Raw genomic sequence first — 25,522 nt, forward strand, 5'->3', positions numbered from 1 at the left:
CCAAATTGTATATTGTTTGACAACTCCTCAGGCAGTTGTCCATCGCAGGAGTGAAAACAGTTCCCCTCACAGCAGGAGTTAAATTGCTTCTCTGGGGACCAGCAAAACAGTTAGATAATGAAGTTAAGTGTTGAAGAAAGAGTTGGAAGGGACCATTTGATACAGAGAGAAGATAAAGGCAGGTTGTTAGAAAAGTAACTGTGAGAAGCTTTGAGTAATGGCTGAACTCCAAAATCCAGGTTCCTCAGATGGTGAGGGAATGTGATGATTTAATCATTGGAAAGGCAGAAGAGTTATGTTTGAGGCTGTTCCCAGTGCACAGGTAGATTTCAAGGTCTGAATTGTGCTCATCCTCCACCACTTATTAGTACTGCAGCTACAGATGTTCAGCTCCTGTGGGTGGGAGAGGTCATGGCCTTTTCTGATTGACTTCTCCAGATGGTGCAGAGAGGATGATGGATCCCTTTGCAAGGACCTTGCCCTGTCTCTTCCTGCTGAAATACTTTAAAGGCTGGGTGGAGAAAAGAAATTCCGCCCAGTGAAAGAAAAAGAGCGCAGAAGCTTGGGTGTTTTAAAAAGTATGCTACCTTAGTCTGAATAGCAAAATTGGGGTTCGTCTTCAGACGATGATTTGCAGCTTGTTAAGGACAGTTAAAAGAAACAATTCCTTTGTAATGGAAGTTATGGAACTCATAATGTGGCGATAACCATGCATGTAATTTTGGAAGTATTAGACCTAACATCTAGGAATGTCTCTAGTCTTCTGCAGAGCTTACATTAGCATTTCATCCATGTGGAGGGGAGACTCACCAGTTGCACATTTCAGGAAAACAATTAATATAAGTGCTTAACATGTTGCTGAAGCTAGTGTGGGTTTGCAATGTAGGTAACAGCTTTCATTCATGCATTGCCCAGTTCACTTATTATATGACTATTTAAAAGAAGAAGAGTTGGTTTTTATACTCTGCTTTTCACTACCCAAAGGAATCTCAAAGCAGCTTACAATCACCTTCCTCTCCCCACAACAGACACCCTGTGAGGTAGGTGAGTCTGACAGAGCTCTGACAAGACTGCTTTGGGAGAACAGCACTATCAGCTAGCTGCATGAGGAGGAGCGGGGAATCAAACCTGGTTCGCTAGATTAGAAGCTGACACTCTTAACCACTACATGAAGCTGGACACCATCGTGGGGACCCATTTGAGGCTGATATATTAATGGAACACCAATGCATTGTCTGCAGAGGGCTTCTATCAGCATGGTTGGCTTTCAGATGTTGCAATCATCCATTCTGGGAGTCTGTCACCTGGAAGTATCAGGAATATGTGCTGACCGTGGTGCTCGCAGGACAAATGCATCAGCATGCCGTTTGAACAGAGGCAGTGCATGTATTTTGTGTGCTCATACATACAAACTTTGCTATACACACCCCAGAACCCTGAAAAATCCAGTCATCAGTTTGTGCATGTGAAAAAGCTGCACACTCGTGCAAAATAAGTGTGTTGCCCACTATCAGACAACATGGCAGACTCCGATATCGGAAGGATCTGTGCAGTTTTGGGAGGCTCCTGACATGCGTGGCTGCAACTTCTCAATTTCTCTGTTTGAAGACAATGTAGCCCCGAGTACCAGAAGGGGGACAATGACAGAGGCTGCCCCTTCTCCTCAGGAAGGCCCCTGGTGAGGTCTTTTCAGGCCAGTGACTGTGCCATCAGACTCTGCCCATCACTTAGGATGCTGTGTCTGTGTTTAGCCAGGGAAGCTTTGTGCTGGGTCAGCAGAGCATTTTTGACATTTTTGTGCCCACATAGTAGGAGGTCCCTATTCTGCCCGGCCCTGCCTGCCCTGGGCCCCTGCTCATGACAGCGATGCTGTCCAATTACTTACAGTCAGCAGAAGCTGCCGTTTGGCCTTTACTAAGCCAAACAGAAAGAACCACTCAAGATTCCTGACAATTCGGCTTCTAACACAGAACTGATACAGAAAGGGAAGGGATGAATGCAGGAAGCAGCCATGTGAAAAGGTGATTGTGATGAATCTGTCAAGGGGAGCATGTTGAAGCTCTTCCTTTGTTCTCTGTTTCACTGTTTCTGCATTAGGAGACATACCTTGTTTTAGCCTCACTGTGGGTTTCTTTTGGATGCTGCAAAATGACTCTTAGCATTTCTGCATTTGGGCTTTTCTCCCCTCATTTCCCAGGCTGAAATTTGCAATATGCTTTCCAACAGAGGCAACCTCCCATCATGTTTTGCTCCCTTCCCCTTTTCAAAAAATGTGTTTTTGGAAAACGGTGCCTGTTTGCACCTTTGTTTTCGTTGCACCCCTTAATTCCACCATTCTGCACCCTTGATTGCCTCCCCCCTTCCCCTATATAACAATATATATATTGTTAGTATAAGTGATCAATGCTGTTATTGTTTACTATAAATTGATATTTTTATTGCAATGATCTTATTGGACTGTGCTGGTTTTATGGTTGTGAGCCACCATAAGCCAGCTGTGCTGGGGGCAGCGGGGTAGAAATCCAATCAATAAAAGAGCCGCTGCCAGCCAGAGCTGGCCATCCTGGGCTGTGGATCAGACTACTTCAAGAATCCTTTCCTTTTCAGAGTGCACAAGAGGTGCTTGCAAAGATGTGATGTGGTTAATTATGTGTGGTGAACGACACTTCCTATTCTTTGCAGCCCTGAAATAGAAGTCAATTATCTCCCCAAGGCAGTGCCAGTTCCCAGCCTTCAAACAAATCAAAGATAAATACTTGCTTGGGATGGGATAGAATGGCTGCAGAGCTGTTTTCTGGTGTGCTGGAAGTTCCGTCCCTCCTCGCATTCTGTTGGAGAAATTAAACTGGTATACCTGGGGATTATGAGCTAGTCTGACCACAAATCCCAAGAGGAGACAAGAAATTTTGTTTTGGACCAGGATTCTAGACTCCTGCAGGTTAACAGGCTATCATGTGTAAATTAAGAGTAAAAGACCTCTGAGCAAAAACCTATGTCCTTAAAGAACACTTTAGTCTTTCTTACTAGATTCAGCTGGGTAGCCATGTGAGTCTGAGGCCACAGAACCAAGTTTGAGTCTTTAAGACTGGCAACACAACATCACTTTACCAGAAGTGACAGCATGCCATCAGTGTGCTGCCATCCTCCCCTCCTCCATTGTATCTTCACAACAACCATGTGAGCTAGTTTAGTAAACAAATTGCATTTTTATTAAGAAATAGTGAGAAACAGGGGAGGGGCACCACCTTCCAGTTGTTGGCCATCTCTCCGGCTTTAACTGGGTAACCAGTGACTAGCCCAAAGGTTTCCAGCTGCCCCTAGGGCCTAATGTCTCATCACGTCTTCCTCTTTGACATCCACAGTTCAGCTTGAGAGACATGTTCTGCCTTAAGAGCTCAGAGCTTCTCTCCTGCACCATTTTTCTGATCAGAAACGTCCCTAGGAAACTGTGGTTGGTATCATTTGGGAACATCACATATAGCTTGTCAATCCATGGCATGGGTGGTGGCTCCTGGGGTCACTTGATGTCAGGAAAATGCTGCATTCCTTCTCCCTGTGGGCAGAGGTTCTGATCAGAATGAGGCCAACAAGCACCTAGGATGCATAGAACTCCAGGGCACATCTGGGTGCTGAGCCAGTTTGGTGTAATGGTTAAGAGTGTGGACTTCTAATCTGGTGAGCCTGGTTCAATTCTGCACTCTCCCACATGCAGCCAGCTGGGTGACCTTGGGCTCACTACAGCACTGATAAACCTGTTCTGACCAAGCAGTGATATCAAGGCTCTCTCAGCCTCACCTACCTCACAGGGTGTCTGTTGTGGGGAGAGGAAAGGGAAGGGAAACCACTTTGAGCCTCCTTTAGGTAGAGAAAAGCAGCATATAAGAACCAACTCCTCCTCCTCCTCCTCCATCATCATCATCAACATCCTTGAGGGCAAATGTAAGGTGTCCTTGAGAAGAAGAGCTGGTTTCTTGTATCCTGCTTTGCATTATCTGAAGGAGCCTCAAAGCTTACAACCACCTACCCTTCCTCTCCTCACAACAGACACCCTGTGAAGGAGGTTGGGCTGAGAGAGCTCTGAGAGAGCTATGTCTGGAATAAAGTCACCCAGCTGGCTGCATGTGGAGGAGGAGTGAAGAATCAAACTCAGTTCTCCAGATTAGAGGTCACTGATCTTAACTGCTATACCTAGCTGGCTCTCTTAACCACTACACCAAGCTGAGCCCCAAGACAGGACAGGAGAAGGAAGCATGACTACAAAGAGCCATTGTGGTGTAGTGATTAAGCATGGTAGCCTCTAATCTGGTTTGATTTCCCCACTGCTTCACATGCAGCCAGCTGGGTGACTTTGGGCTCATCACAGCCCTGCTAGTGCTGTTCTCACAAAGCAGTCCTGTCAGAAGCTATCTCAGCCTCACCTACCTCACAGAGTGCCTGTTGTGAAGAGAGGAAGGAAAGGAGAATGTAAACTGCTTTGAGATTCCTTCGGGCAGTGAAAAACGGGGTATAAAAAACAGCTCTTCTTCTACAAGAGTTTTGTGGCACAGGATCTGGAGATGGATTCTCAGTTCATAGTGTTTCAGTGATAGCAGCTGTATAAAAGATGCATCTTCTGAAATAGAGTTGGGTCATCTAGAAAGCTGTTACTAAAAAAAGGAAGTGCACTTCTTCAGGTGATTTCCAAGTGGTCCTAAGTGGCTCATTTCATCAGTATTCTCTAGATGGGATACAGAAAATAAATGTCCATTCTGACGCGTGGGTTACCCCTCCCACACACACTTTATAAGTGTAGGAATTTTAAATACTGCTATTCACATGGCTTAGGAAAATTCCCTTGTTCTCCTGGGTGTTTTTGCCTCTTTCGGTTCTCCACATCTCTGTGGGGAACAGGGCTCCTGCCTGCAAGAGTGCTCCTTCAAATCAATAGGAAAACTTCTTTAAAAGCAAGCTCCTTTATTCAGAGAAGTAGACATCATTACAAAGGCATAGACAGGAATGGCAAATCTAGGGGAAACTCCTCTGATAAACCCAAGCACACCTCATTGCCCTTGGGAAGGTGATGGCCTACATTTCACAGGAGCCCAAACATTTGGTGCAATCTAACACTGCCAAGGCGTGGGAGTCAGAGAGGCTGGGGAGGATGAGCTAAGCTATGGGAACTGAAAGCATGTTTGTCCTTGGGGTACCAAGCAGCTCAGAAACTGGGATACATCACAGGCTGACAAGGCAGGGCAATAAATGGATCAATCCCAATTATCATGGCTGAAGGCTGGGGATTCTGACACTGCCCAGCTGCTCAGCTCAATGATCCGAAAGAGCCAAAGTAATTACAGCCACAAAGGAGATGTCATCTGGAGGAGGGGATGACTTATTCCATAGGCCAGGGCCTCCCCCTTCCTGGTGTCACTAGTAAGTGGGCAAGGTTTTGGGCAAAGTAAAGTGATGTCATCCATAACAGAACAAATCCAGGCCACACTATGTGGCTGTGAGAGGCTGGGCTTCCTCATGCCAAGGAATCGCCCTGAATTAACATTCTATCTGAGCAATCCTAAACAGAATTACGCCCTTCTAATTCCATAGACATAGATGGGCGTGACTGTTGAAGGCTGTATTGTAAACATTCTTCAGACCATCCATTAGCCCAAAACACAGTAGCAGCTTGATTTATTTTCCATTCTAGCCACAGGGTTACCAGCTCCCAGTTGGGAAATACCCAGAGATTTGGGAGTGGTGCCTGGGGGAGGGGAGGGTTTGGAAAAGGGAGGGGCAAAGCCATAGAATCCAGGGGGACTGATCTCCTTCATCTGGAGATCAGCTGTAATCCTGGGAGCTCTCCAGTCCCCACCATGAGGCTGACTACCCTGATTCTAGGGTTTCCAAACTCTTTGTAAACCTGCTGAGGACTGAGCTTACGATTGGCCAGCACATGGTCTGATCCTGGCTGCCGGATCCAGTCAGTTTAAAGTGAAACTGGCCAATAGAGTGCGCTGGTGGGAAGATCCTTTTGTTCATTTGTGTATATAAATTGTGGGTTTGTGTGGGTGTCCCAGTTCAGTTTCAGTCCTCTGTACCGTAGAGCTGGGCTCACAATGAAGAGCTGAAATGAACTCCTGGTGTCCTCATCTCTGAACCCACAGGTCTAACAATCTGTACCTGTGATGTGTCTTTCTAGAATTCTGCACCTGTTCACCAAGTTCAGAGTCTGATGAAGGTCACATGGGGCATTTTTCTTTCTTACTCCAAATTTCTTTGCTGCTTTGCCCTCTGAGCTGGCCAGTCCTTTTCCTCTCGTGGCTCCATTTTCCACAGCATTCCAGACTGGCCTTTTCCATCTTCTAAAAGATGTTCCAAATATATTGATGATGCACCAGGAATCTTTAACAGCCTGTTGAAAAAGCAAGGATCAGTTCACTGCAGAATCACTTGCTCCTGGCTGCCAGGAGTTGCCTACCTGGAACTTACCTGGCAACGAAATGGCCAGCCCACCCTTGGATTCTATATGTCAAAAACCACATTGCAACACAGGTAATGGTTTCCTGATACCTGCCTAGGGTTCCTTCTGTACACCTTCTGCTTTTTGACACTGCCATCAATTTTTGCATCATAAGCATACAACAAAGTCATACTATGACATTTCCAAAATCCTAGCAGTTTAAATTTTACTGTTTATTTTCAGTATAGCAGGTATGGTCCAGGACAAATGCAGACAATTCCCACAGCAAACAAGTTGGTTAACCCACTTCATATGTTTCAATAAGATTTTTAAAATGGTTATCCTAGGTAGAACTGTGCCTGCAGTGTGTATTTTGCTTAATTTCCCTTGCAGCACTGTATGCTGTTTGTTTCTTGATGATGTAGGTAGATCCCATTTCAGGAAGCTAATTTCACTGATAAAGCATCAGTTACAAAATAAACATGGAAATTCCCAGCCACTTCTCATATGATAGCTTTCCTGCACAGATATCATAGGAAAGACCATAAACACAAATGTGATAAACATACGTGTGTCTATGTCGTTGAGAATAACACAGTGGGAAGCCCTACATGGCTGGTGTGAATGATTTTTCATGTGTGGAAGTTATTACCCCTGTTGAAAAACAGTCCTATACGAGCCAAAGGAACGTCCATGACCAAGTTGCAAATTGGAATTGTAGATGAAAGCCTGCATTTGTTTGTTCTGTATTACAGTCCACAGTAGGAGCATCTTGGATTACCATGAGATCGCTGTGTTCTTTTCTGAAAGAGAGGCTTCAGTCAGCAGTGTAGCAGCGCCCACTCTACTAGGAATCCATTCCTTTTAACCCATGTACTTTGTTTTGAGAAAATGCCCAGTCTTAATCTCATAACCCACATGATCTCCTGGAAAATGTTATGAATATGGCCCTGTTTCAAGAAGAGAGCTGAATACAAATCAGATCCCTGGGGCTAAATTCCAGTCAAATTGTTATATTTGCATCTCTTGAAGATCAGGGAAACTTGAGATGCTTAAGCTACATTCTAGCAAGCTCCCTGTAAAGAGAATAATCGGCAGCCAAAGTCATTTTGCCTGGCACCAAAATTTTAATCACACTAAGTTGAAACAAGGAAAAGAGGTAGCTCACAGATCTAAATGTGCGCTTGTGGTATGAGCCGGTATAGAATGTGTATGAAATGTCAAACTTACAAACAATCTGTGATCAAGAAACAAAAGAGGGAGGAGATGACAGCAGCCATGTAGGGAGAGCGATGCAAGTCGTGGAATTTGGCGAATGAAGGGGAGGATGAAAGCATTATAAAGAAATTAACTCTACTGGGCATCACACCCTTGGTATGCTTTAACAAAACGGATCTGTTAATATGGGGGTGGGGGCGTAGCATTCCCAGATCCAGGTTGGGATGGGGCCTGGGGAGGGCAGAGACCTCAGTGAGGTGCAATGCTATAGAGTCCACCCTTCAAGCATGTCTTCTCTAGGAGAACTGGTCGCTGTAGTCTGGAGATGAGGTCCCCAGATTCCACCTGGAGGCTGACATCCTTAGCAGGATGTTTGATGATTATCCAGGCGATTTTCTTGCTTCTCTTCCTTGATAGGCTATTGGGAAGCAAGGGGTTTCAGAATTAGAGCCAGTGGTTCAGCCTAGTGACCATGGTTGAAACTCCTCCCTCATTAAGCAGCTTTCAGAGCAAGACTTCTCACTTCAATTAATTAAGAAGAGCCTTGTTGGAGCAAACCAAAGGTCCCTCTAGTCCAGCATCCTGTTTCCTTCAGTGTCTAACCAGCTTCCCAGAAGACTGACAGCAAAATCCATCACCTTCTCCTACCACTGACCCACTAATAACTCACATCCAGGTATAGTGCCCTTGAATAGAGAGGTCTCAGCCCAGTCATCATGGCTGACACTTATTCATGAATGCTTCCTCTGTAGCTGTTTTCAGTCACTAGGATTTCCATGTACTGGGACAAAGTGCTACACACAATCCTCTTAATGTATGCAGTAGCCATTTTGTGTGACTAGGGCACTGCATGGACTTTCGGGCTTATCTTAACAGGGTCCGAAATGTGGGGTTTTAATTTTTGTTTAATTTTTAAAAATTTTATTATAATTAATAAATAACAGACAATAAATAAAAACGCCCCACCAAAAACAAAATTCACCGCAGCACAACTCTGTAGCTTCATAAACCATTTGAATCCTGTAGACAATGTCCATTTCATGCATTACATTTCAACTGTTCATCATAATTCCAAGTCACACATTACAACATTAGTTCACATATCTTATAGTCTGAAAATTTTCCTTAAGTAATTTGCCAAATCAAGTCAAATTATATTGAAATCCTCAATCTTTTTCTCCCCTTGAATTACTTTAATGTTATTTGTTAACTTTTCCAACATCATAAACTGCCTAATTTTCTTTCGTCAATGTGGGGTTTTAAGAGTATGAATTCAGTCATAAAGAAGGCTCATAGCCATATTGCTGATCTAGGGATGCAGGTGAGACCTGGGGATCTCCTGGAATTATAGGTCATCTCCAGACTAAATAGATCAGTTCCCCTGGAGAAAATGGCTCCTTTGGAGGGTGGACTCCATAGTGTTATATTCCACAGAGGTCCTTCCCCACCCCAAATCCTGTTCACCCCAAAGCCTCCAGGTATTTCCCAAAACAGAGCTGGCAACCCTACCCTGATGCCAAATTACATATCAAGAGGTCTGCGTCATTCTTGTTATGTGAGGTAGGACTGCCAAAATAATGATTGAAAAGAGATAGTGAACACTGTCCCAACCAAATCAGCCTTTCCTAAGTCCCCATAGCCCGTCACTGGCTTTGGCCAAGTACTTCCTGCTCCAGGTGTCCTCTTTCCTTGGGGGTGGTGAGGTAAGGGTGGACAGGGGTCATGGCCCTTCTTCAGAGCCATGTGGCTTCACTGATCTACCCCTGTCCCTTGACCAAGCAGTAGCACTCAAACAAATTTATGGCAGCTTTTCTTTATGGCCTAAATCTGCAATGTGTGGAGAATGTATTTGGTTTTTCAATAACACCATGGACTCATGTGTCACTCGATCCTTCCGGCATTCGTGGCGAGGAGAAAATGTGCCTCCACTGACTACCATTGAGACCATCCCTCCTACATTATCATGTGGGGTCTACATTCATTCTGTTCTCAAGGAAGGCGTTCAAGCACACACAGGAATTTCCTCTGCAGCAGAGTAATCATCCTTATCCAATATAGCACCATGTGGGTGTTAGATCCCCAACAAGCACATCAGGATGGCTAAATTAGGATTCAGTAATGGGTACATGATAGGTGAGGGTATATTTATGTGGATCCCACAATCTGGATGCTGGTTGGATGATGCCTTCTGTGTATTTTTAGTAGCCTTATAGTGGGAATAAAGTATGCACTTCCTGAAGGCACTGCATTTTATCCTTTGAGCACATGGTAAGTGGCAAATTTATGAGAATCAAACTTGTCTCTTGCCTAGCATGCTTTCTGAACTCTGTCTTATCCCTGGAAAGAACTTTGCTTTAATCTGGCTATTGGGATTACTCCCATGCTATCCCAAGTACTTAGAGATACCTTCTGTAAGAGAGCTTTAATTTGAAAAAAAGATCTCAGCAGTCCTCCATAGAAAAAGTATATTTCATGGTACCTCTGAATCCCCACCCCCATCCTGGCTTTATCAGCAGTTTTATGCCATCCTCTCTGGGGTTTGTGTGCATCCCGTCAGCTGTGGACGTTTCAATAGGCACTCAGAGAGGACGGAGAGCTCTTTGCATCGCTCCACAGGAGATGAAAAGGGTCTGGTTGGCCTGTGCGCCCAACACAAAGCAGGAACAAATTTCCTGACTCAGCATAGGAGTCACTTAGTTGTTTTGGGTTTTATCTTGTGGGAGGCAGGGGAAATAATACCGCCTCCCCTTTGCTTTCTTATAGCAAATCTGTCTTTAAGTCTTGAGAGTAAAATCTGCATTTAGACAGTTCCATGAACCATGGGGAGATCTCATATGCCATTTTTTAGTCCTGTCTCCTCTCTGCTGGCCATGTGGTTACCGTGCAATTATGTTGGATCAGAGTTAACAGTAGTACTTCCAGAGCTGTTGCTGTTGGCACAGAGAGGTTGTGATTTTAAAAATGTTTGGTTATGTACTGTTTTAAGGCTTTTAAATGTTTTCATGTAATTTGTTTGTTGTACACTGCCCTGAGCCTTACGAGAGGGTGGTATATAAATTAATAATGATAATGATAAAACAATGATGTCTTAAAACTATTAGTAAACTTAACAATATGGGAAGGACCAGCTGAATATGATCAAATCAATGATTCAAAAGAAATTTAGAAGAAGAGTTGGTTTCTATATCCCATTCTTCACTGCCTAAAGGAACCTCAGAGCAGCTTCCCTCCCTCTTCCAACAACAGATACCCTGTAAGGCGGATAGGGCTGAGAGAGCTTTGACAGGACTGATCTATGAGAACAGCACTATCAGGACTGTGACTAGCCTAAAGTCACCCGGCGGGCTGCATATGGAGGAGTGGGGAATCAAACCCGGCTTGTCAATTTAGAGACCAGCATTCTCAACCACTTCGCCAAGTGAAGAGGAAATAGCGAGTAATGAAGTAAATGAAGTCTCCCAGGATTGCCAACCTGCAGGTTGGGGCTTGACATCTCCCAGAATTTCAGCTGATCTCTAGGCTACATAAATAACTTAATTAATCAAAACCTATTCTACTTCTCCTGGAGAAAATGGCTGTTTTGGAAGGGGGACTGCATGGCATTGTATCCTACTAATGTCTCTCCCCTCCCTAAACCCTACTCTCCCAGGCTCCACCTTCAAATCTCCAGGTATTTCCAAACCCAAAGTTGGCAACCCTAACCAAGCACACCCATGACTAGAAACCCCTGCTTCTGAAATGTGTCAACCTGTTCTTCTTTTTCCATGCTTTCCTGGAATTATGGCATATACTAGAGACAGGACCAGCAAGAATATAACAAAATATTACTTGAGTTCTGAAAATCTGTGAGCTTGCTGCCTTAGGCCCATCTGGGCTCAGAGAAGAGGCAGCCTTTTTGACCTACCTAATGAATTGGTAAGGCAGGCACCTCGTCCTCTAATGCAGGGGTAGTCAGCCTGTGATCCTCCAGATGTTCATGAACTACAATTCCCATGAGCCCCTGCCAGTGCTTGCTGCTCTAATGGATTTGTTCTTATGACATCACCTTTGTTTCAGCTGTCAGCATCGCTCCTTGACAAGTGCCGACAGGGGTAATCTGAGAAATAATGATTCATAAGCACAGCGGCAGGGGTTGGGTGTTTTAGGGAAAAAGGCTTAGGGTGATAATTCATCTGGTTGATTGAACAGATAACAAACCAAGCCATGTGTGCACCAACAATAGCTTTCTTTAGTGTTTATAGTGGATCATGTCTCCAAAACAAAACATAAATTCTCACGGGAAATGAGGCCGAGCACATTATTCCAAGGAACAGATGAAGCGTCTGGAGGTGGGCGAGGGATGGATTTACATTTGAGGCTTGGTTGTGGTGTTCACAACAGCGCAGAATAGTCACGGGCCACTTAAAAATAACGACACAGAGCCACAACTGTAACGCAAGCGGAGAGTTACCCATCTCTTATCAATTGCAGTAAGAGAAATCAGTCCCTTACTTATGATTTAATCCACCAACCACTGTGTGGAGTAGCCCTCTGAACTTAAGTCAGGGGCCTGACACCAGATGCAGTTAGTCAGGGAAGAACTAAATATTATGTTGACACATGTGTGACCCCTAGGGTGTCCACATTCCCCTGGCCTCCATGGGAGTAGGGGTGCAAGATCCAGGTTTGGAAACTCATGAAAATTTGGGGTTGGAGCCTCAAGGGCACAAGGACCTCAGTGGGGTACAATGCCATATAGAGTCCACCCTCCAAAGTGGCCATTTTCTCCAGGGGAACTGATCCCTGTAGTCTGGAGATAATCAGTAATTCTGGGGGATCCCCCGGTCCTACTTGGAGGCTGGCATCCTTAGTGGTCCCAACCTCCATTTCCCAAGTTAACAGGAATTTGGGGAGGAGACACTTATGAGCGAAGACTGGTGGGTAGGAAGGGCTACTTATACCTTGATTGAATATTTATTTACATTATTCATAGTCCACTATTATCACTGATAATTAAGACAGATTTTAATATAGGTCAAAAAAATGGGATATCATTCTCTTCAGAAAATGCCCCCCCCAGTCATTTTTTCCTTTCAGCCAGGTGGGGAGAATTAAAATTAAAGGTGGGAGCACAAAAAGTTAAGCTACTTCTCCTGTGTTAGCATTACCAGAAGAAGGAGAAAAGAAACTGGAAACTCCACCTTTCCATTGTAGCATTTAGGTAACTGGATTATTTTTGCTACCTTTGTAATAGGTAGTAAAATATTTTATTGTGGCTTTATCATTCTGTTTTATAATGGGCTGAGTGCTTCTCTGCCTGGGAAGCAATGTATAAGCATTTGGGCGGGCGGGCGGGAGGTGGGGAGGGGAGAAATAATACAACACATTCTCAACTCCAAATATAAACATGCATCCAGGCAGGCAAAATAGAACCTATTGAGGTGAAGCTAGGACAAAATAGAACAATATTAATTTCGTCACTGCTTTTAGAAATTGTTATGAATCGTTCCTTTGTCCGGAATGAGATTTAACCAGATCTATCAGGTAGCAGCTTTCAATAAGCTTTCCTGTCCAAGGTCAAGAGATGCTGAAGAGTGAAACTCAGAATTTTTGCAGACATCGTAGGTGTTCTGCCTGTGAGCTACATTCCCTTGCTTAGGTAGCAAACAGTAAATAGAACTTGCAGCAGAGTTTTTGTGATGGTACCTAGAGAACCAAATATTGTGACAGCTAAAAACCTTTTCCATAGAGGCATGTTCAACTCAGCCTTCCGTGGAATTCCCCTGTGGAGGTGCCTGCCCTGACTGCGCTTGCAGGAAGGAACGGCCTCAGTTGATGGACAGCATCAATCTCTGCTGCTAATCCAGACCTACATTTGATATTGCTGGACATGTTTGATTAGCAAGATTTCATTGAAGTTGCTGCAGAAGGCAAAATGCCTCTTGAAACTGTATATTGCTTTTTAGGAAGCACGAGGCTCTTCAAGATTAAATTGCGGAAACCATCCCATTTTAAAAGCATGTAATGTATTGCTTTTACTAATCCTTTGTTATGAACAGGGATAGAGGCATGGCAGGAAAATAATCACCCCGAGGCTAGTGGTCCAGCCGCCAGAACAAGCTGTCAACTCATGGGTACGGTGGGCACTTGCCCATTGGGCCCCTGTGCTAATCCATGTATATAATGATAGTCTGTGAGGTGTGAATGGACAAGCTGGTCAGATGAGATGTGAAAACTGTAGAATGTCGACCTAGACAGAAATGAGGCCAGGCTTTGCCTCGCAGTGTTGCAAATCAGCACACAGTACAGAGTTTAGATTAAAAATAAATGCTGAGGTAGAGTGTAAGAAAGTTTGCCTGCTAAAATTTGTCCTGTGTAGTGAAAGGTTGGAGGAAGCGTAAATAAAGCAAATGGAGGGAAAAGAAACTGTAGACTTGTTGCATGTTAGTGAACTTCATAACAATATTTAGGCCTTGTTGCAAGCATATTAAATAATGTCTTTTTTTATTCCTATAATGCTGTTCATGTGACCCTGCACCAGCAGTCAAGGGGCAGAACCCTGTGTGGTGAAGAGGCATGCTTGGCCGTTAAAGGGAGAGCCCATATGCCTGCAATGAAACTCAGCAGAGCAGATTCTGTTTGTGCAGAGTTTCGGCACAGCAGTAAGTTTGCCAACGGCTTGAAGAAAAGATTCAAATGAGTAGCCGTGTTGGTCTGAAGTAGCACAATAAAATCAGAGTCCAGTAGCAACTTTAAGACCAACAAAGGTTTAAAGGTGCTACTGGACTCTGATTTTATTGTGCCTGAAGAAAAAACTGTCCTTTCCCTTTAATAGAGGTTTCATGAAATATTATTAACCAGAGGATGTTATTTACTTTGATGTTATGGAAGGCTTCTGCCCATTTCTACACATTAGAGCTAATTTCACACGTGTTGGATAATACACTTTCAGTGTGCTCTAGCAATCCATTGCAGCTGGATAACAGGGAAATTTACCAGCAAACCACTGCTCAATTGCATCAAAAGCGTATTATGCAACCTGTGTGAAATTAGCCATGTTGCCCCTTTCCCCTCTTCCTTTAGGTTCGGTAGAACTGATGTATAACTGGATGCTGCAGGAAACCTTGAGGATGAGCAAAGTGAAAAAAACTGTGCATGGGAGGGAATGTTCCCTGTACCCCTCATTTCCTGTGCTGCTTTGCATCTCTGCTGTTAGCTTTTCTAGAGAGCCAAGGGCAATGGAAGAAATGCATTTTAAAAAGAGGCAGTCAATCTATATTCATGACAAGAGGCTCCACTCCAGGCGCTGACATGCTGTTACATAAAATGATTAGATTCCTTAATTATGGCAGATTTACAACCACTGATAATATTTAGCATTGCTGAAATAGAACCATCCCTGGAAGGTAGCAGCTGAGAATGCAAAATGGGAGGGAAACAATAACAATGTTTATGTTTTGGTCCTGCCCTTAAAAAAAAGAAAATATATCAACACCATACCGCAGGAGTCCTTGATCTTGTCGAGCCCAGGGACACGTGGAATTCAGAGGATCAGGTGTGATTGCGGCTACAAAATGGCCACCATCCAGAATTATGGTGTGGTTGTCATGGGCCAATCACAAAACATTGGGTGGTTACAAGCCTAGTGGTGACCCATGATGGAGGCAGCTGTTTTTCAGTGTCTATTCCCTGCAGTCTCAAAGATTTTGTCTCTTGAGTCTTTCTGAATACTTCCTGGCCATTGAGGTGGAGGAAAGCCAGGGGATGCTTTTCATCTGGGGGAGGGAGATGTTTTGATGAAGAAGTAAATGGATACCATGAAAGCTATTTGCAGTTGCCATGGGATATGCATATACTAAGCTGATTGGGGTCATACTGTATGACTAACCACCAGATGTATAGCCAAGCATACTGGTATAATGTGTTCCTGGAGGCCTGCTCCTGTTAGATGGCAGTGTGCAATATGTATAGTGTAGAATCTACAGCCTAAGAGGTGTTTCCAAGGAGAATCCTATGCATAATGCATTGCAGAAGTCAAATCTTATGATTAAGGAATGCAATATGGTTGCCACTCCAGGTTTGAATATGAGAGGAATACATCACAGCCTTTGACCATGAAGTATTTAGTTGCTAGAACAAAAATGTCCAAGGTGGTCTTTTTTTCTGAGTTAAAAACTGGAGTCACATCTTGCACCTAAACTCAGGGCCTTTTCGCACAGGGATCTTTGTTGCAAATTGTTTGCGGAATGAAAAATCGCCATTTAAAATAGTGGAATTCGTCGTTATGCATACCTGCCTTTGTAGTGGAATCAGTTGCGTTTTTTAGCGTTTCCCACAGGCTTCCGGTCTCGGCAGAAATCGCTAGAAAGGAAGCGCTATTGCCAAGCTCGTCCCGCCCCTGGCCGTCAAGCAGCCAATGGGCAGCCGTTAGCATGCTCCCAAACAGCCCCTTTCCCTTTAAGAAAGGTTTTTTTTTAAAAAAAAAACGACCCATAGCAATGAATCTAGGTAGATTCGTTGCTACGGAGAGACCCATCCAGCTGCCTAATGTGAGCTGTCGTTTGATTGTATGATCATTTGCACGCTGCCTCGAGTGATAAAAAAAAAAATCCCCCCCCCTCTCATGGGCACGATTTTCGGCTGAATTTATTTGTAAAAAATAAAGGGACTTTATTTCAGCAAACGGGCTTTTCAGTTGTTTGTGCTTAGTGACTAAAGGTGAAGGACTGAAGCCAGGGAAGCCTCTAAACAGAAAGAGGCTCGCCGGTGCGTTTATCCCCGCTCGCTCGGAGAAAAAAAAATGGCGATCGCTTCGCCGGAAGTTTGGAGGAGAGAGCCAGGGGGAGGGACTTTGAAGAACCAGCAACAATGGTAACGCACAGATCTTTAGCGCTACTGTTGCAGATTGGTTGCAGGAGTGTATCGCTATCCGGAGGGTGAATCCACTTTTCTGGATTCCCCTGAAAGCGCCACAACGAAGCGCTTTTTGCTGATTGGTTTCAGGATTGTTGCAGATTGTCTACGACGTCGTGGGTTATGTCAAATTAGTAGCGTTTCCAAATAGCAACCATTCTGCTACTTTGAAGCCGTGCGAAATGGCCCCCAAATAGTTTGCTTTCAGTGTGAAATGGTTACTTGCTCTTGGAGAAGCCCGCCCCTCTATTACTGTTTCTCAGTTCAGAGTATGTCTCCTAATTAGAAACAAGGAAAAGCCAGAGCAGTGATTCAAACAGAGATGCAACTGGCATCCTTTTCTGGAAATTCTCTTGCCACAGGAACTTACTGAATAATAAAATTCCATCCAATACAGAGTTGTGGCACAATTACCTTTCTCCGACAGAAGCTGACTAGTGAAAGACAGGCCTAAAGCACGAACTAAAGCAGTCTCCCTTGGGGAGAGTGTTTGGGGTAAGCCTTAAGTTGACAAATACATTTCTCTTATTCAGTGCATCGTTTGGGAATGATGTATTATGGTTTATAATAACAACAACACAAAATGGCATTGTTAGTCTCCTAGCCTGCCAAATGTTATTGCCACATTCTAGCTGCTGGTTGTAAAGTAGCATATGTTGCTTCCCATGACATACTTAGGCTGCAATCTTGTATATAGTTGATTGCTTGAATGGTACTAAACAAAAATTTTAAGCAGTCTAACTGTGTGCAGGATTGCATTCCTGGCTGCCAACCTACAAAACAGGGAAGGTTTCTATTTCAGTTCTGTTTCAGATGGCTCAGTCCGTGATGAATTTTAACGTCCTTTGAATGCAGGCTTCTTGTATTGTATACATACCAAAATCAATAAAGCCCTGTCAAAACAAAAGCTATATGTAGTCACCAGAGCATTACACACATCAATATACAGCTGTATGAGATGCATCAGGCACTTTATCCATAAAAGCCAACAGTGCTTCATGCAAATAGCAGCAATAGCAGATAAATAATATCCTCTTCTTAATCTGCTCCTAGGCATTCACTTCCGTATTACAGCAGACCCCAGCATTAACCTCTCCACTTTACCTTGAAATCAGGCCCGAAATGTTGTGTTGGGTGGGAAGAGGCAGCTTCAGAAAGACGACAGTGAAAATTGGAATCTCTTTTTATGGGGGCAGAGTTGTTGAGAGGTTTTACTCCACAACAACTCTCAATACTTTGACACGTTTTACTCCACAGCAACTCTGCCCCCATAAAAATGAGACTCCAATTTTCACTGGCCACCTCATGAGAAGGACGGAATCCCAGGAGAAGAGCCTAATGCTGGGAGCGATTGAGGGCAAAAGAAGAAGGGGACGACAGAGAATGAGGTGGCTGGATGGAGTCTCTGAAGCAGTCGGTGTTAACTTAAATGGACTCCTGGGAATCCCGGAGCAGTGGTCCCCAACCCCTGATCCAGCGACCGGTACCGGTCTGTACACCAGTCAGTACCAGGCTGCGGCTCCTCCTCGTCCTCCTCCCCGGTTGCTGCCCTGCCACTCTGCCGCCGGCTCACCTTTGGTGCTCTCCAGCGGCCACCATGGCTGGGGCATGGCACTGCGCAGCTGCTGCTGGCAGTGCCCCCCAGCTGATGGTGGGAAGTCAGGGGTGCCAGCGGGAAAGCAATTGGAGCAGGGGCTCAGGCGGCAGGGTACCTCAGCAAAAGACTACTCTCCCCCAGGCCTCAGTAAGATTGTCAAGCGTTGACCGTCCCTGGTGATAAAAAGGTTGAGGACCACTGTGGTAGAGGACAGGAAGTAAACGGTACAGAGCTTATGGGGGACTTACTGCCTATTAAACAAGATTGGCTTTAAAAATCCCAGTAGAATTGCAGCTGCTTAACTATGCAGGATCACAGCCAATGTGTAGGTGATAATGGTCTCCATGGTTTTAAAAAAATAGTCAGACCTGTCCTTTTAAACTCTCTTTCTGTGCTGCTCATGATCTTCCTAATACGTGGAACTGCCATTTTATCCAAGAAAGGCAATGTGCATCTTTTCACCCTTGCTACACATATAACAGAACCTTGAAAATGTTGGTCACATGTATCAGCAGGATCTAAGGATGCCAGCCTCCAAGTAGGACCTGAGAATCTTCCGAATTACAGCCCCCATCCAGACTACAGGGATCAGTTCCCCTGGAGGAAATGGATGCTTAGAGGGTGTATCCTATGGGATGGTACCTCACTTAGATCCGTATCCTCCCCAGCCCCCCCCCCCACAAATCTCCCAAGCGTTTAGCAGTGCTCCCCTCCCCCCCCCCCCCATCCTCCATGGGTGGCCAAGGGAGACATAGCAACCCTTTCTAGTTGTGTGAGATATCAGCACCAGAAATAGAGTGCCCGAAAAGATTTTGTAATTTACCAATCTAGCTTTGAATGGTAGCCCACTAGGTGGCTTGATATATCTCCTCTTTCACTGCCTGTCTAGACCGCAGAACTGCTGAGAGCTGCCATGGACCTCAGGTGAAAATGCACTCTCATTCACCAACCAGATCTCACAAACACCAAATTAAAAAACCTTGCCTGTCTTCATGGACTTCCAGGGTGATGTGGGCCCTGGAACCTTGTTCTCCAAGTCCCCTTCTCTCTGTTGCTCTGCACAAATGGTGGGGGAGACTTTTGTGAAGTTGTTTGCAAGCTGTAGTACATAGCTGGTGAACAATTGTTTAGTGGGTTCTGGAAGCAAGCTTGGGAAGTGACAGCTAAGGAAACACCTCTGTTATAAAATGGCATCTGCTCTGGCTATGCTGGATGGGGAAACTTTGTACAAATCATACTCTGGGGTTATAATGGTCCCCCTAAGCCAAATTATTGTGGACAGAAAAATAAATGCCCTACCCCTCTATACCTGTGTGAGGCAAAGCACCTCCTGCCCATTCCTCCCCTCATGGATGTAGTAACTCTATGGTTCCATCATTCAGGTGTTACTAATTGGGCTCTATAGCCTACAGGCTCCTTATCACCTTCAAGGCCAGAGTGTGGAATGGGTTAATATCCTCTACCTGACAGCCATGGTGGGAGGGGGGAGAGTCAGGACTGGTGAGGTAATTTTCTAGAGGATTCTAGCCAGAGTGTATTCTGATTGGTTCATTGTCTTTGCCTGACCCAGGTGGGCCAAAAGCTATAACTAGCTGAGGAATTTGGAATCCAGCTAGCTAGGATTCTGATGGGACAAGGCCTCAGCTATGAGCTGCCTGTTTGCGAATGGATGATATCATGGAGAATACTTCAGCCCAGGCCAGAGACTACTTGAATGTAATGTAAGAATGCGCCATCTGATGCAACTTTTCATTGTGTTTGAAGTTAGCATTTCTTATTTTCTGGCCCTACAAACTTATAGAGATGTGTTGCCTATTAAGAAATCTATATACTTGGTGTACTTTAACGTGTAAAAATCTGTTTCATGTGCATACTTGCCCTGGGGTCATGTTTGAGACTCCTTGATTCCCCCCCCCCCTAAATACTTTGTGGCAGAAATAATTTCATTTCACAATACCCACATATCCAAGAGCCTCTTGTGGCTCAGAGTGGTAAGGCAGCAGACATGCAGTCTGAAGCTCTGCCCATGAGGCTGGGAGCTCGATCCCAGCAGCCGGCTCAAGGTTGACTCAGCCTTCCATCCTTCCGAGGTCGGTAAAATGAGTACCCAGCTTGCTGGGGGGTAAACGGTAATGACTGGGGAAGGCACTGGCAAACCACCCCGTATTGAGTCTGCCATGAAAACGCTGAGGGCGTCACCCCAAGGGTCAGACATGACCCAGTGCTTGCACAGGGGATACCTTTGCTTTTACCTTTACCCACATATCCAGAGCCCAAAAATAAGGTAGGATTTTTCTTTGAAATGAATTTACTCCTTCCCTTTTGCATACTGAGTAACATTAGTTCTGTTACTTCAAAAAGCTATAACCCAATTTGTTTCAATTTAAATGATAAAAATGAATTAAAATCAGTAGGTTTCCAGGATCACTTCAGGTGCTATTTGTTGTTTACAGAAAGAAAGCGGTAAGCTGTTAACGTTTATATCTTCACAAGACTGTCATACGCATTAGCCAGCAATGTGTGGTTGAGTCTAAATTCAAGTGGGCAGCTGTGTTGGACTGAAGCAGCAGAAGGAAGCTGGAGTCCCATGATGGGAGGGGGAAGTGCGTGTGCCCAGGAACACTTATGCCTTGAGTAAAACCTTGTTTAAAAAGGTGCCTCTGGGCTCCAGCTTTCTTTCAGTTGAGCCTAGACACATCACTGACATAGACAGTTTCATTTCTCCTATGTTTTTGTGAACTACAACTGAATTCAAGAGGACCGATTGGCTGTTTTAACAAAGAACTATCATATGGCTGTACTTGGATGTTGTGACACAGTTTACTAATTTAACAGGATTAATTTTTGCTTATACATTCCCACTGTCATGATGGTCAGTTCATAGTCTGAGGAAGAGTGCTTGCACTCAAAAGCTCATGCCTTGAATAAATCTTTGTTGGTCTTAAAAGTGCCACTGGACTCTGATTTTGTTTTGTTGTGCTGCTTCAGAACAACATGGCTACCCACTTGGCTGCAGAGGAGAGGACACGCAGCAATGGGTTTAAACTACAAGTACAACAATATAGGCTAGATATCAGGAAAAAAAATTTCACAGTCAGAGTAGTTCAGCAGTGGAATAGGCTGCCTAAGGAGGTGGTGAGCTCCCCCTCACTGGCAGCCTTCAAGCAAAGGTTGGATACACACTTTTCTTGGATGCATTAGGATGCTTAGGGCTGATCCTGCGTTGAGCAGGGGATTGGACTAGATGGCCTGTGTGGCCCCTTCCAGCTCTATGATTCTAGACACATCTGTCATCCTTCTCTGTGTCAAAATCCGCCATCCATTCGTTCTTAATGCTGATAGTTACATTGAAGAACCACACTACCCAGAAAATGCATGTATATTTTAAAATAATGAACATATTGATTTAATGGGACAGCAGTTGTCAAGTAACAATCCTTAGGTAACAAGATGCATTAATTTCTCTGGGTAGTATTAAGATTTCCAGTCATGTGAAGCATGTCGGGGCCACATTCACTAAATCATGAGTCACCGACAGTGGCCATTGTCATTCCTCGTATCATAAAAATGAAAAATTGCTTGTTTTACCAGTCTGTAAAAAAATATGTTAAACGGCCTTTTACTTCCTATCCCTTTGGGGGTGTAATGGATGGCTCAGGAGGGAAGTGGGTATGCAAATTGCAAGGCCGAGCACAGAGCTGTTGTTTCTCATCTGCTGGGCTCTGCCTCTTAGACAAAGGAAGAGGCTTCATGGAATAACAAAAGGATGCACACTTGGTCAGCTGTTTTGCAGGGCAAGGTTACCAGCATCTGTATTAATCCCAGAACAATCGCTGAAGGTTTGCAAAATGCTTTTCTTTCTGGGGAAAAGGGTTAGAGCAGCCTTTCTCAACTTTTTCACCATTGAGAAACCCCTGAAACAATCTTCAGGTGTTGAGAAACCCCAGAAGTAGCATAATTGCACAATAGTGAGAGGGGAATGTTATGTGGATATTTAGGGGATGACGTGATAGGGATGCTCCAAAAATCCTCTGATCCACTTTAAACACAATACCAGAGCTAAACTTCCATGTGGAAATCACCTTGGTTAAGGAACAGGGAATTGGGAAGAAAAAATTACTGACAAAATAGATTTTCCATGTGTAGCTACCTCAGGCCAATGTTGACAGATCTCTGCAATATCTCACTTTGTTTATTATCAGAAGATGGATGAGTACTTAATGAAAAGAGAAGACCATAACTTGGCAGTCTGAACACTGATATGTTAATACGGGGCTGACAGATACAAATCATAGGGTGCTGGCAAACAAAAGCATCCATCAACGTCATGCAGCTGGCCTGCTGCTAGTTACTAATATCAATTAGTTATTTTTTTCGGTTTCTGTCCAAGTTTTGTAGCATGTAGCAATCACGTTTGCGTAACCAGCTGCTATTGACCCATGAACTGATCCTATTGCTACTGTTCATTCATGCATAGCCTTTGGGTGACTTTTAACACTCCTCCTTTTAACACTGTGATTTCAGTAGAAGAAATTGGATTTTGGAGGAAGGAATCTAAGAACAATGCAGCTATGGGAGGAGTTATGGTTCAGCAGAAGGCCCTCTGCTTTGCCTGCAGAAGTCACAAGTTTAATCTTTGGCATCTCCAATTTAAAAGAACCAGGCAGTCTGTGGGGTGTCTTCTACCTGAGAGATGCTGTCAGTTCGGGTAGACCAGGCTTTCTCAACCAGGGTTTTTTTTTTTTTGAAACTCTGGGTTCTTGATAGCCCTGGGCATTGGTTTCTTGAATGGGTAGGAGTTAATTTTAAAATGTATTTTTAAAAAATTGCTAAACATTTATTGAGTGATATGACCATACATAATCTTGTTGACCTGCCCTCATATTAAAATGGCCAATAATGGGCCTGGAGGGTGTGGGAAGGGGAGGAGCCCTGGATGGGCATGTACACAGCTATGCTTCCCAACCATATGCTGCATGATCTCACCACTACTGTGGTTTCTCAAAGCCCTAAGAATGTTTCAGGATTTTCTCAGTGGTAAAAAAGGTGAGAAAGCTTAGAGAAAACAATGCTAACTCTGATGCACCAATGGTCTGATTCAGTTTAAGAAATATAATCAAGTCTATCACTAGACATAATAAAGCTCAAGTTGACAGCTCACCCCCTAATTGATTGGCCCTTCCTGGGGGGGGGGGGATGACGCCAATAGAGGGGCAGCCCGCTGCTTTTTCCAGCTCTTCAGTGTGGCTCTGAATGGAGCAGCACAGTGGGGTGAAGGAAAAAGCAGTGAGGTGACCTGGCTGTATGCCTCGGCTCCCTCCCACATGGTCAGGCTACGGTCCCTTAAAAAAGAAAAAGAAAGAAAAGAAAGAACGCGTTCCTGCCCCCTCGGCTCCACCTAAGCATGAGTCAAGCCATGCATGCATGAAGTGGACTGGGTGTAATTTCATTACATTGGAACCATGTTGCAACATGTTTCCATCCTTTTTATTAATACACACACGTATATACACAAGATTGCCTCAGCAGCACAGCTTCCCTGCAGAAGTGGGTTTTGGAATATGTCCTTTGAAAAAAAGGGCAGGGGGAGGAGGAAGGAAGTGACTCTCAGGGTAGGTGGGTAGTAGAGAGAGCGGAGAAAGGGACAGTCCAAGTTCTCCCTTCCTCATGTCCCTGCTGCGACTTGCTGTTTGTTGTCTCCCATGATGAAAAAGGGACTGTGGATTTATCCACATTCCCTTATCATGGGGCAATGGCCAGGCAGAGTCGCACCGGCCCCTGGAAAGCCATGGAAAAGAGACGATGTCATGAGGAAGCCCGAATAAACCCTGGGAACAAGCAGAAGGTGAATGGAGGAAAATGACTCATGCAGAAATGGTCCAAGACAGGCAATGGCAAACTATTTCTGAGTGGCTGTTGCTTTGAAAACCCAATGGTGTCACCATAAGTCAGCTGTCTAGGAATGCCAGTCCCTATATGGGATTTGAGGATCCCTTGGTTTTACAGCTCATCTCCAGAGATCAGTTCTCCGGAGAAAATGGCTGCTCCAGGGGACTCCATTGCATTATATTCCACTAATCCCAGTCCCGCCCGTCTCTACCCCCAAAGTCTCCAGGTATTTCCCAACTGAGAGTTAGCAACCATAGCTGTGGCTTGAGACCAAACGTGTGTGGCTGTGTTTGTGGGTGGCAAATGGTAGATGGGAAGCTCTTTGGAGCAGAAAATTGTCTTACTGTTACTCTGTAATGAGCTATATTACATAAATAAACTGAAGATAATCTGGCATGCTGTATGTATAGCTCTAGCATGTTCTTTCGACCCCAGCTGTGTTCATTTTTCTGCTTTCTTCTTGCTTTTACATTTATCTTCCTTCCAGTTCTCTAAGACAGAAGTGTGTGTGTTCTGCCCTACCTGCCCCCTGCTATGGGCTCCTTTCTTGCTCTACCCTTACACAAGCGACTGCTACACACACCTCATTAGCAATCCATACAAAATCTTTGCAGAACTGTCTTGAGTTTAATCTTGACATGCGGTAATATACTCACTCACCTTGCTGACAATGGTAGTGGCAGAATGGATCCTTCACACACACACACACACACACACAGCTTAATCGAATTATTCTCCCTGGGTGACTGGGTTTGTGGCAATGTTTTGTGAAGGTCAGATCAGGCAAAATGGCATACGGTGTTTAATTATCGTACTGAGAGAATGTAGACTGTCCTCTGGAAACTTCATCAACACAGCAGAAGGCCTGAAAGAATAAAATTAGAGACATGGCAGCCAAGTATCCACCGTGCGCTACAACATAAGGACATTTGTGTGCAATTGGGTATGAGATCGGCATTTCTTTGTCATTGCCCAGTAGACGTTTTGAAATGTTGTTAAAATGTTGGTGGCATCTTCTTGGTGGTCATGATAAGGCAGTCACATCCCCCCTTGCTACTGTCGGGAAGCGGTGGTGGGGGGGGGGAGGACTGTAGATCCAGGTTGGGAAACTCCTGGAGATTTGGGGATGGAGCCTGGGAAGGGCAGATGAGCTGGTCTGGAGATGAGCAGCAATTCCAGGGGGTCCCCAGGTCCCACCAGGAGGCTGGGATCCCTGAGCCATGTAGATGCTCAAACATTTAGTTTTGCCCTCACCAAGGTTCAGCCTTTTGGGCCCATTGACTTCATTGGGCATAACTGTTTAGGATTGCATTACTGTCACCCAGAACTAGAGATGGCAGATGGAGTGGAAGACGGTTTGTTAGAGCTATTTCTGACTGTGATTTGTAAATGTAAACTCAATGCACCCTCTACGCTGTTCCACTTTTCTAAGTTTGTAGCATTTTTGCAGGTTTCTATAGAGCTTCAAAACTGATGCAACCTGTCTGACTTGA

The 25,522-nt window shown here is 44.5% G+C and overlaps 1 protein-coding gene across 3 annotated transcripts in view; it reads left to right on the forward strand.

Annotated features, from left to right (window-relative positions):
* CRACD (capping protein inhibiting regulator of actin dynamics) overlaps positions 1-25,522 on the forward strand; it is a 152,282-nt gene that overhangs the window by 24,776 nt on the left and 101,984 nt on the right. The window contains exon 1 of one of the 3 annotated variants that reach the window (XM_077302034.1): positions 19,731-19,861. The exons of the other annotated variants lie outside the window; for them this stretch is intronic. The gene's annotated coding sequence lies outside the window, so the exon portion shown is untranslated. Of the gene's footprint in view, positions 1-19,730; positions 19,862-25,522 lie in introns of those variants that run through there. 3 annotated transcript variants of the gene reach the window in all.

This window comes from Paroedura picta, chromosome 10 (assembly GCF_049243985.1).
Source record: "Paroedura picta isolate Pp20150507F chromosome 10, Ppicta_v3.0, whole genome shotgun sequence".
Lineage (NCBI taxonomy): Eukaryota > Metazoa > Chordata > Lepidosauria > Squamata > Gekkonidae > Paroedura > Paroedura picta.